The sequence below is a fragment of the Ovis canadensis genome, chromosome 19, assembly GCF_042477335.2.
Source record: "Ovis canadensis isolate MfBH-ARS-UI-01 breed Bighorn chromosome 19, ARS-UI_OviCan_v2, whole genome shotgun sequence".
NCBI classification, from domain to species: Eukaryota; Metazoa; Chordata; class Mammalia; order Artiodactyla; family Bovidae; genus Ovis; species Ovis canadensis.
In genome coordinates, this window is record NC_091263.1 from 52,612,149 (window position 1) to 52,625,332 (window position 13,184).

General features: G+C 41.0%; 1 protein-coding gene, 1 non-coding gene and 1 pseudogene across 2 annotated transcripts in view; 1 reads left to right on the forward strand and 2 right to left on the reverse strand.

Moving 5' to 3' along the window:
• The window catches only part of SYNPR (synaptoporin), a 296,572-nt gene that overhangs the window by 74,269 nt on the left and 209,119 nt on the right, over nucleotides 1–13,184 (reverse strand). The window lies entirely within an intron of this gene.
• LOC138424775 (high mobility group protein B3 pseudogene) lies at nucleotides 3,094–3,709 on the reverse strand (annotated as a pseudogene).
• On the forward strand, nucleotides 6,930–7,002 carry TRNAC-GCA (transfer RNA cysteine (anticodon GCA)). The gene has a single exon. It is a non-coding gene; the product is annotated as a tRNA-Cys (tRNA).

Genomic DNA, 13,184 nt, shown 5'->3' on the forward strand with positions numbered 1-13,184 from the left:
TTCTTCACTCTTTCGCTTGTGCTTCTTGGGATCACCTCACACAGGAGCTCCCTGTGTCCAAGTCTGTCAAAAGGCCTGGCTTGGAGGGAGTGCAAAATAAGACAGCTCCCAGCAGTTTAAACTGTTTAAGTCATTTCTCAGGGTGTGCGTGCTAAGTTACTTCAGTTGTGTCTGACTCTTTGTGACCCCGTGGACTTTAGCCCACCAGGCTCCTCTGTCCATGGGATTCTCCAGGCAAGTATACTGGAGTGGGTTGCCATTTCCTCCTCCAGGGGATCTTCCCAATCCAGGGATCGTATCTGCCTCTCTTGTGTCTCCTGCATTGGCAGCTGGGTTCTTTACCATTAGTGCCACCTGAGAAGCTCTCATTTCTCAGGGTATATTTACTTAAAGCAGAGATCAAATTCTTTTTCTTTTAATTGAGATGTAATTGACATTTAACCTTGTTTTAGGGTGTACAATATACTGATTTGATTTATATATATATTGCAAAATTATTACCATAATAGGTTCAGTCAACATCCATGACCACATACAGTCACTATGTTTTTCTTATGATGAAAGCTTTTTAGTAAATACAGAATACTGTACAGCACTGTTAACTACAGTCACCAAGCTGTACATTATATCCCCAGCACTTGCTTATAACTGGAAGTTTGTAACTTTTGACTACCTTCACTCATTTTGCCTATCCCAAAACTCTCACATCTCTATGGCTAGACATGCTTTATGAACCTACACCACAGAATTCCTTGCTGAATAACCAATATATTGTGAGACAATTTTTAGTATTTAGATTCAAGACAAGGAAGTCCTGTGATTTTCTCACCAGAGCTGATAGATTTGATTTTCTTTTTGTATTCCTGATATGGTTCAAGTTTGGGATATATAGGTATGAAAGCTTGACCCTCTTTTGGAAAATTTAGCCTAGGAACTATAACTTGTGAAAATGAGCCATAAACTGGGTTTATTTATAAAAATAAATTCACACTTGTGTGGTATATTTTACTTTGTTGAGGGATCACTGATCTACTGAGTGACTAGTACAAACATACAAAGATGTCAAAATATACAGTACAAACTAGAATTGTGTATTTTTTCTTAAGTAACGGAAATCTGTCAAACTCTGAAACTGAAAAAGCAGATGTCCTGGTGCAGAGGTATAAACAGAAGTGGGGAAAAGAGAAAAGCCCTTTGTTTTCCTTCTACTAAACAAATGGCTAGAAGAAATTAGGGGTCTAGTCAGATGGGGTTTATTCTTTGCAATAAAATAGCCAGGCTCATGTTTGTCCTATTTATGACTTACAAACACTGCCATTTTCACAAATGTTTAGGCAACTGTAGATTATATGAACAATAAATTGTTCTCGTTCAGTCACTCAGTCATGTCTCTTTGTGACCCCATGGACTGCAGCACCCCAGGCTTCTCTGTTCTCTATTTCCCGGAGTTTGCTCAAACTCATGTCCATTGAGATGATTATGCCATCCAACCATCTCATCCTCTGTTGCCCCCTTTTCACAATAAATGATTTCTTTTTAAAGTGAAAAAATAGAAACAAAGGTATACCAATAATGTGTAAAGTTAGTCTTGAAGACTGCATGAGGTAACCATTGCCACTGTAAAGTCTACATAATAAATCCATCAGCAAGAAAAGGCTTATAACAACCACCACCTGCTGCTGCCCTTGTGTTTCTGGCTGGAGTAGCTCTGCTTCATGATTCATGTTAATTCTGGCACTCAGGATGAAGTGGGGGCGCGTCTACCTGGAGGCCTTTTCTTGCTGATGGCAGAGGCACAGGAAGGCAAACAGGAATATGCCATGTCTGTTAAGGATGCATGTGGACAATGTCACACCATTCTGCTCACATTCCATTGGCCAAAGCAAGTCACCTAACAAGGTAAACATCAGTGGGCAGGGAAATATACTCTGTCTCATGTGACCATGGTGACTGACATTGCAAAAACTAGTTTGGGGAAGGGGACAAAGAACTGTGACCAGTAAGTCTTTCGGGGGGAATAATATTAATGATCACACTGCTTTCTCATGTGCATTATGCCCTGGTTATCCTGTTCTCCTTCGACTTATCAAGCATCACCTTTATCCTAATTATTCTCTCTGCTTGAAATTATTTCCCCTTACATTTCTTCCATTTCTATAATGCAAACCCCATGAAGGCAATGTTTTGAGGGTCTATTTTCTTCACTGATGGTGATCTCTTATCTCTCAGATGCCGCCAGCTGCTTATATAAGATTTTTATGTATAATCTTTTTTTTAATGTAATACTGTTTATTTAACTTCAGAAACATTTCAACATTCTAAACATACAAAAAAAAAGAATGTTGCAGATCATGTTTAGTACAGAAGGTTCTTGAACTTTATTGGTACAGTGGCTCTTGGCTTTGCTGACAATGAAGAGTTCTATGATTTGTTCAAAGAAAAACAGTTTAAAACTACCGCACTTCAGCTAAAAAGGATCCAAAACACTTCTCATGCCAGCTGACTGCCTCCCTTTTCCACAGCTAAGAATGGCAGCGGGATGCTATATTGCTACATACAAAAACAAGACAACCTGAAGCTAAATGCATGCCCACTGCAGTGTCCACGGGTCCAGCCCCACAGTGCATGCCCTGAGCTACGGTCCTTCTGGAAGGCATCACCCCAACAGCCTCCATACCAAGCAAGGAGAATCAAGAGTGTGTCTCGGTTGCTTTGCTCTTTTTACAAACTACAGATATGTATAGTTGAAAACTCGGGATTTCTAGCCAATGACCATAAAATCAACACATCACCTTACAAATTAAAAAAACAAACAAACCCAGAAACCTTTTTAGATGCCTTGTCACACCACAGCAAAGTGCACAGAGTGAGGAGGACACCAGAGCCTTCTCGCTTTAAAAATGTTTGGAAATATGTACAACTTTGATACAGTTTCCAGGTGCTTTGGACACCCATGGCCACTTCATGTAAACCAATGACAACTGCTAGAACACTTTGAGAGACTACGATATGATCGTGAGCCAACTGGGTAATTAAACCTAATGATGGCAACAGACACATCTTGGGTGAGAGGTGTGTCAATCATGGTGCTCCCTACTCTAAGGTATCCACAAGGTGAAAGAGCAACAGTTTTTTTTCTTCCTCCTCCTCCTCATTGTCTTCATCTTCCTCTTCCACGTTTTTCCGGGCAACTTTGGCTGGACCCTTGGTGCCATCAAACTTCCCTTTAGCCTTAGAGTCTGCAATACCCTTCTCATACTTCTCCTTCAGCTTCGCTGCCTTGTTGCTTCTCACTGTCATTTAAGTTATTCCACATCTTGCCCAGCTCCTTTGCCACATCTCCAATAGAGATGCCAGGGTTTGTAGACTTGATCTTTGGGCGGAATTCAGAGAATAGGAAAAATCCAGACGGTGGTCTCTTGAGGGCATTACGGTCCTTGCCTCCCTTAGCTGGTCCATAATCCTTCATTTCCTGATCATAGTGCACTTTATCCGCCTTTGCCATTTCATTGAATTTAGACTTCTCTTTCCCAGACATGGTCTTCCATCTCTCAGAGCATTTCTTGGAAAATTCAGCAAAATTGACCGTGGCCTCTGGGTTTTTCTTCTTACATTCCTCTCTGCACATCTGCACAAAGAAGGCATAAGCAGACATCTTGCCCTTTGGTTTCTTGGGATCACCTTTAGCCATCTTGATTGTATTGTTCGCTAGTCTGTATGTACACTCTTAATACATTTGTTGATGAGATAACTTTGTTCAAATGTTTCAAACCACAGTATGTTTCAGTAGCAGAGCACTAAGACATTGTTTTGGAAGGACAGTAATCTGGATAAAATTTATTCACCAAAGGGTCTATTTCCCACCACAAGAGACCCAGGATTCAAAGTTTCAAATATCTTGGATTACTGACAACCAAGGCTAAATACTCTAACGAAGTATTTTAGGGTCCTGCAACAAGAGTCGGACACGACTGAGTGACTTCACTTTCACTTTTCACTTTCATGCATTGGAGAAGGAAATGGCAACTCACTCCAGTGTTCTTGCCTGGAAAATCCCAGGGACGGGGGAGCCTGGTGGGCTGCCGTCTATGGGGTCGCACAGAGTTGGACACGACTGAAGTGACTTAGCAGCAGCAGCAGCAGCTGCAGCAACATAGTTTGCTAATTGTACAAGAATTTCCATGTGGTGTGCTTCCCAGGTGGCCCAGTGGCAAAGAATCTGCCTGCAATACAAGAGATGTGGGTTTGATCCCTGGGTCAGGAAGATCTTCTGGAGAAGGAAATGGCAACCCATTCCAGTATTCTTGCCTGGAAAATCCCATGGACAGAGGAAGCTGGCAGGCTACAGTCCACAGGGCTGCAAAAGAGTTAGACATGACTGAGTGACTGAGCACGCACACCCACATTCCTTGAGGTAGGAAGACTTATTTGTTTCTCTTAGGGAGCTCAGCTTATCCTGGGACATGTGAGGACTGAGCTAGCATCTCACATTTAGGAGGCAAATAATTATTCATTGTAGCATGGATTTCCATAGGTAATCTCAATTCATACCAAGTATTTCAGGTTTAAATCCAAGACACTTTCTGATATCAGAAAATACCTTGATATCACAGAATCCTTCAACCTGGAAACATTACATTTTCTATCTTTAAACATTCATGCATTTATTCATTCAGTAAACATTTCTAAGTACCCATTACCTGCCAAACATTGTAGCATGCCTCAAAACACAAATACCTAAGGAGCTTATACACTAGTGGGGACACAGATGCGTAAACAAATAATTACCATGGAATATGATCTTTGCTGGAAAGAAAATGTGAACCTTCAGATAAATGCAGCTCATGGTTGAACTAGGGATTCAGGGAGATTTCCTAGTAGAGATGAAATCTAAGTCAGTTCATGAAAGAGGAATAAGAAATTTACAAGGCAGGAAAGGGATTGGGTGGGAAACTGGGAAGAATTCTGTAGACAAAGGGTAAACTTATAGAAAAGCATGAAAATAATAAGTTTGGGGAACTACAAGTCACTCTACAAACTTACCATCTCAGGGAGATAATGACTGATTGTGGTTTTTATGTTTAAGCATCAGCTTGACTGAAACATAATTAACCATAATATAGTACCACAAAATTCATCCTCGCTTTTAATATTTGTATAGCCTTTAGTACATTCACAGAGCAACCTATGCCACTGTCTAATTTCAGAACATCTTCATCGCCCCCAAAGAAGTCTCCTACCTATGAGTTGTCACACTCCATCCTCCCATTCTTTTTCCCCTGGAAACTACTAATCTACTTTGTTCTAGAAATGTGCATATTCTAGATATTTCACATAAGTAGCATGTTGTAAGTATATTTCATCTAAACAATTCAGAAAATAATTTCTGCAGTTAATAATCATGTTTATATGTATTAATGTAGGTATATTGTATTCATTTTCCTCATCAGTATTTTCTGATTTTACTTTATTACCTTATTTTCTGCCACTTAGTTGTGTAATCTTGGGCAAGTTATATAATTTCTCTGATTCTTATTTTCCTAACATTGAGAGTACCTCTTTTCACTGAGTTCTTATAAACATTAAATGAGAAATGCATGTAAAGGTCTGAGTAGAGTATCTGATATACAGAAGTACTTCAAAGGCTTAGATGTTAGCTTTTTCTATTTACATTTACCATGAGGATATTAGTAGGTGATACACTAAGAGTATCTGTTGACAAAATGTAATTTTCAGATGTTAATTAAGGAAATTGGAAATGGAATAATGCAATCCCTAAAGTTCCATTTCACTAAACAAAATCAGCTTGCTCATCTTTCCTCCTAGCTGTAACTTGGTCCCATACCCACATGAGAATACAGAAAAACATTGACAGACTTTCAGTTACCTTAATGCTCCCATCAATTCTAATTTCTGATTTATTCATTATTTGATGACTTCTTTCCAGGTTGGCCCTTTCACCTTTCTATAAAAAAGAAGGCTTCCTAAGAAATGTACTAGGTAAAAAAAAGAAAAAGAAACAATCTCCTGAAATATGTGGGTAACACAAATGATGAATAAACTATTTGAAAGCACTTGTCCAAACGTCTTGCACTGGAATTTCAAGTCTAATTTACTTAACAAATAGAAGTTTTCTTGTGTTTCATCTTTCCCATTAGCTCTAAGGGAGTTTCATCCCTTATAGTGGTTTTCTGATTTGCACATTTGCCAAGGTAAACTCTAATGGGCATTAGCTGTGCTTTGGTTGACAAGCATTTATTCTTCTTTCTCTTATTAGTAGCACCTTGGTTTCTTTTGAAGAATCACATCTCTTTGAGAGACAGCATTTCTTCCTCAAAAGGAACATTTCTAAGCCAAGGGTGTGTGTGTGTGGTCCAACTTAGACAACTATAATAGATTATTTTTCTGGATTTAGGCCCTTGAGTGGTATTATATAAGAATGGGATGAGGGGTTGAGTTGAATCATTTCCATAGCAATGCACAGATTTGACTATAAATTACAGTCATTCCTTAGTTTCAACTGTATATATGTCTTGAGTTGCCCCATTTCTTGTATTTTCTGGAGCCCAATTTTTCAGTATTTCCTTTCATTATGTGAACTTCCCTAAGACCTTCTAATAAATTACTTCCCTTGTTGCTCAAAGGCAAATCATATTCTTGCAACCTCCAAACTCCTACACATACATAGTCTGCTTCCAGCCCCTGCACACTCCCAGACCTTCCAAAAGAAGTAGAGCTACTTACAGCCAGTTTCTGTTAACTCATTTAATCTTCAAAAAGACTCATCATAAACTCCCTCGAAATTCTCTTATTCCTTTTTCCCCACTTAAAAATTTTTTTTACAATGTTGTGTTGGTTTCTGCTGTACAACAACGTGAATCAGCCATAATTATACATATATCCCCTCCTTCTTGAGCCTTCTTGAGGTTTCCCTGGTGGCTCAGAGGTTAAAGCGTCTGCCTGCAATGCAGGAGACCTGGGTTCGATCCCTGGGTCAGGGAAGATCCCCTGGAGAAGGAAATGGCAACCCACTCCAGTATTCTCGCCTGGAGAATCCCATAGACGGAGAGCCTAGTGGGCTACAGTCCCACTCTAGTATTCTTGCCTGGAGAATCCCATGGATGGAGAGCCTAGTGGGCTACAGTCCCACTCCAGCATTCTTGCCTGGAGAATCCCATGGACGGAGAGCCTAGTGGGCTACAGTTCATGGGGTTGCAAAGAGTCGGACACGACTGAGCGACTTCACTTCTTGAGCCTTCCTCCCCTGCCCCGACTCCACCCCTCTAGGACATCACAGAGTGCCAGACTGGGCTCCCTGTGTTATACAGAAACTTCTCAGCAGCTATCCATTTTACACATGATAGCGTATATATGTTGATGCTACTTTCTCCATCTGTCCCATTCTATCCCTTCCCCACTGTGTCCACAAGTCCATTCTCGATCTCCTATTCCTTTTAAGTTTCAGAATCTCTCAAGTGTTCCAAATCTTTCCTCCAAAGGATTTGACTGAAACCACGAGTGATAGGAGAAAGTGATGTTTGATAATGATGGAGAAAACCACGAAATCTTCCCATCCATCCTTCAGTTTTTCAATAAATTTCTAATGAGGACATCCCTGCCCTGTTCTAGATATTATAAATACAAGAATTACTAGGATTGAGTCTTGTTCCTTAGAGAGCCTAGAGTCTAGTAGGAGAGATAAGACACACAGAAATAGCGCTAATGCCAATGGAGGCTGTGATAAGAGTTACAATTGAGGTAGAGATCAAGGGCTACAGGAGCACAACAGAGGGAAGATTAATTCAGGCTGGAAGGATTTGGGAAGATTTCAGGAGAGGAGATGAAACTTCTAGTCGACTAATCCTCCTGCAAGTGTCCAGTGGCCAATTATCTCCAGGAAATGGAGTTTGCAAAATTAAGCCTAGACCACAGAGGATCGTTTATTTTCTGTTAGCATGGCATATTACAGTTTCCAAGGTTTATGCCTTCTTGGGAAATGTACTAAATTGCTTAGGACAGAGACTGAGAACATAAGGATGTCAAACCTTGCTGGTCTGTGCCTAATATGTCTGGGGCCTGGTGCCTGCCTCATTTTAGTTGGTGGGACCAAGAGATGACTGACCGTGGTCTGGATGGAGGCCAGTGTGTCTCTGAGCAGTCTTTAAACATGGCTTAAAATGAACTACCACCTCCACATAGCCACTTGGGCTTATTTTCTTCAAATGGGGACAGCGGCTACACCAAGCCTGCAACTTGTTCTCAGCTGCCTTGAAAACAGATATTTCTTTCCCGTCCTTTTATTGCTGTCTTCTGTCCACATAATGCAGCCAGCGTTCTTCATTTTAACAGAGAATGGATGCTCTGAATAAATCTGGGATGGACAATCGACCTGACAGAACAGGCTTGAAAAACTTATTACTGCTCATGGCCATACTGGCAGGGGTTTCATGTGAAATGCCCCTTTCACACTGCTAACCTCAAAGACATTAGGAAGCAGTGTTATTTGGACTACAAAACGTTGTATACCTTGGTGACAATGAATTCATCTATGAAGTCAGAAAGTATATAATTAAAAGAGATAAAGTCACTTCTTTTCTTTAAAGATCCCATTTTTTCAAGACAACAAATGAATTTGGTAAAATAAGTAGCCTTGTGCCCACTTTCGCCTACCTATAAACTTCACACTGTGGACAGTGCTCTCACTAGGCTTCCACTGGACAAGAGCAAAGGGGGAACCCCCCCCAAAAAAATGGTTGGCCATTGCTTCTCTCTCACAGAGTCCAGGGAGAAAGACTTTGTAACATCATTATTTTATTGGACCCTGCTGTGTGAACACATTAGGGAGGGTACTTCTGGGGCACGCACTACCAGAAGCTCCTTGGGAATGACATAACATTCCTGCAGAAGTTGGCGGAAAAGAGAAATAAGGCTTCAGCAGGAGTTCTAATGCTGCCCTGATTTTTCCCAGTCTCAGGGACCTGAAATTTCAGCTTAGTTCAATGACCCCTAGGATGTCCTGAAGATCTTTCCTACTTGGGAAGGGGTGAAGACAGAAAAGGCAGAGGTCTTCAGCCCTATGGACATTCCTTTGTTTCCAGTGCTCAGTGGAAAAGAGTCACTTCTGAATTTCATCTGACAGAGCACAGGAGATCGCTGGGGCCCAATGAGTACAAATGTATTTGTTATTATGAGTTGAAGTGAATCCTCTACAAAAGGTATGCTTAATTCTTAACCCCAAGCACCTTAGACTGTAACCTCATTTGGAAAAAGGGTCACTGCAGATATAATTAATTAAAATGAGGCCATGCTGGAATAGGGTGAGCCCCTGATCTAATAGGATTGGTGTGCTTGTAAGAGGATGGCCACATGAAGACAAAGACACAGGGAGAATGCCACATGAGGACTAAGGCAGAGACTGGCCTACGCAGCCATAAGCCAGGGAATGCCAAGGATGGCCAGCAAACTGCCAGGAGTCAGGAAGAGGCCAGGAAGGATTCCCCTGCAAGTTTCAGAGGGAGCATGGCCCTGTAGACACTTAAGAAAAAATTTCCTATGAACAGTCTGATCTTAGACTTCTAGACTCCAGTACTGTAAGATGATACATTTCTGTTGTTTTAAGCCATGCAGATTGTGGTACTTTGTTATAGCAGCCCTGAGAAACTCATACATTTGCTCAGAACTCACCTAGATTGTATATTATTGACACTTGTGACTAAGAAACTTCTGGTCCACTTTATACCTGCCTCCTCCTCACCACTCCCTGAGCATCTCCTAAGTTTCCCATATGCTCTCTCACCTCTGGGAGTGTGCCACCTTCCAGGCACAGCCAGAACCTGTGACCCCCAAATCTGCTCAAAGTCTACTCATCATTCAAAGTCAGTTCAAAGGGAAAAGTTGCCCATCACTCCGAAGGGCACTCCAAAGTGAATCATTTGTACCAGAACTCTGCTTGCCATTTAGGTAGCTTTATTTATTATATAGTTATTTATCATAACTCTTTAAAAGTTGAGACTCTGTTTGGTTCCTTTTACATCTCTGAGATGCTTGCTTCTCAAAATTCAGTTCTCGAATTAGGAGAATAAATTCAGAGAATCTTAGCACCCATCCCATACCGAAATCAGAATGTGCATTTAACAAGCTCCTGTGAGATTGCATAGATAGAAATACTTGAGAAGCTGACCCTAGAGGACCTTGACCTACCAGCATACCATATATTCACTGAATGTATACTTCACATTGGCTACTTAGCTGAGTGTTTTTATTTACATTTTTCCAGATTAGTCATTTTGACAATTCTATTAGCAGTTCTGTGAGGAAGGTATTAACCTATTACATGGATGAGAAGATTGGAGGGAAGCTAGATTGGGAAATGCAGGGTGTATTCTCATATTTCCACCTCTCTGCCCAGTTCAACACAATGCCTACTTGGCCTACCCAGCAGTTTTTCAGGCAACAATGGTATCTGCCCAGGAGGCTGGAATTTCAGAGGGACATCTGAGCATCTGTTTTCGACATAGGCTTTCTTTTTCTTCTGCTACTTTAACACTTAGTGGATGAATGTGTGTCTCTCTAGATACTCTATTAAAAAAGGGTTCCATGGAAACGCTCATTTTGAGAAATGATGCAAATTACACAGCCCTCTGGAACATTAGTGGTGGAGAGCACCTATTAAAGGCTTCGTCCCATGACCTCAGTAAATATACCTACTCAACTTGGTTTAACTCAGTTTTCCCAAAAGTTTATTTGACTCCGAATTAACATGGTGTAATAGCCATTAACATTCTGTGAAGGGCATTCTGGTTTAAAATGAGATGTTAATGACAAAGAGATCAAGAGAGAGATTCACTTCATGGATTGCTTTTTAATTGAGAGAGAGACAGAGGTAGAGAGACAAAGAAAGAGAGAGAGAGAGAGAGAGCTTTCTCTCCTGTGGTTATTCTTCAAAGTGGAAGTTTTCTCAAAATGAGATATTAGCATGTGGCAAGAGCTAGGAATCAGCATGAGCTTCTGAACCACTGGGAAGAGTGGCTCATTTCTTTATGCATTATTTAACATCATAACGTCCTTCCTAGAATCTTCTGTTCCATGCTATAACTCGAGACAAAGACCTTTGATAAAATTAAGTAGGATGTTAGCTCTGAAGCACAATGGGAAGATAAAGTGGCAGATTAGATCATATTAACTTTAAAAAATGATCACTAAGGTCATGAGCTTGACACACGGTGGGTGTGGTATTGCAAAGTAGCAGGATAGCACCATGCAAAAGACATTAATTACCCAACAGGGGGTTTATACGAGAGGGAGGTGGAGGCTTAAGCATTTGGCTACCAGGGGAAATCTCTTTTCAAGGATTCTTTTCCCCTTTGAGATAAAAGACTTCATTAAGAGCCTTCGTGCTTGATGTGGACTCTTGATAGTTTCATGGGTAGATTTATTTGTATTCCTGGTGCTAATGGAGAGCAGCTCCTGGTCCACAGAGCTTCTCAGGGTTCTGGCAAGTGATGCCCTCATTTTCCGGAATTTCTAGTCAAGGACAGGCATCCCTTTAGTGCAAATCCAGAGCCATGATTGATCACCACCTGCATGCTTACAATGGAAACAAAGGATGGGGTTTCCTAGGTATTTTCTTTTCAGAAAAGAGGGGATCAGAGGTTGGTTATTTGGAAGCACTGCTAGGTTCTTGATGGCTTCTTGAAGCTCCTTTCTTCTTTTTAAAAATAATTTTATTATTTATTTTTGGTTGTACTGGGTCTTCGTTGCTGCGTGGGCATTTCTCTAGTTGTGGTGAACAGGGGCTAATCTGTAGTTGCGGTTTGTGGGCTTCTCATTGCAGCGGTTTCTCTTGTTGTGGAGCACAGGTTCTAGGGTGTGTGGGCTTTAGAAGCTGCTGCCAGAGGATTCAGTAGTTGTGGTTCCTGGGCTCGAGAACACAGGTTCAATAGCTGGGGTGCACCACAGGCTCAGTTGCTCTGAGGCATATGGGATCTCCCCGGATCAGAGATCAAACCCATGTCTCCTGCATTGGCAGGAAAATTCTTTACCCGTGAGCCAGCAGGGGAGCCATGCAGCTCCTTTCTGTGAAGACATGGACACAAGCACCTGAAATGCTTTTCAAACAATGCATGTGGCATCAGCTATCCAAAAAGAGATGAAAGCAGGTAGATTGGAAGTGCTAACACCAGTTTTCCTCTGAAGTCCACAGATATATTTTTCATGGTGCCCTGTGAGCTCATGTCCCCATATTATTGGCTGCTCTTCTGCCTGGCTTTATTTCAGCAGTCCCCTTTGTCTGGAATGCCTTGGCTCCCATTTCTTTTTTTAAAAAATCTTTTGGCCACACTGTGCAGCATGTGGGATCTTAGTTCTCCAGCCAAAGATTGAACCAGCAGCCCCTGCACTGGAACTGCAGAGTCTTAGCCACTGGACCACCGTGGGAGTGCCTTGGCCCCCATTTCTGCTGATTGAAATCTTACCCATTCTTCAAGGCCCTGTTCAAATTTCTTGTTTTCAGAGAAGGGTTTCCTGATTACCTTCAGAGAAACAAATGCTACTTTTCCATGGCTTCTTTGGACCTTTATTATAGCATTGATCACATTTTGATTTCTACAATCATGGTGTCCATGTCTCTATCTCCGAGGTTTACTTTTGAAGATGGGATTGGATTTTTCATCACACTTACTCCCTACCACACTGAGCTCATAGCTGATATTCAGTAAATGCCAGATGAACAGTACCTCAACACTGCAAGAGAGACTACATTTGTGGGCAGGCAAAGTTTATCATTCAGTATGCTGATGTGAATTTAAGATAATATTCCTCTTACTTCTAGGCTTGGTGCTTCTTTCTTTGTTTCCTGATCCGTTTCTAGACCAGTATTTCCCAAACACGAGTCACTGGCATCACTCTCATGAGTCAGATCTGTAGACCACTTATGCTTTCATTTACTTAATATCCTTCTTTAAATTATCCCCTTTTCCTGATACCAACTCATTTAAAAAGCAGACCATTTATCTGGAATTAAAAGTCTAGTATCATAAGAGACTATTATGAACAACTATATGGCAATAAAATAGATAACCTGGAAGAAATAGACAGATTCTGAGAAAAGTTCAATCTTCCCAACTGAACCAGGAAGAAATAGAAATTATGAACAACCCAATTACAAGCATTGAAACTGAAGCTGT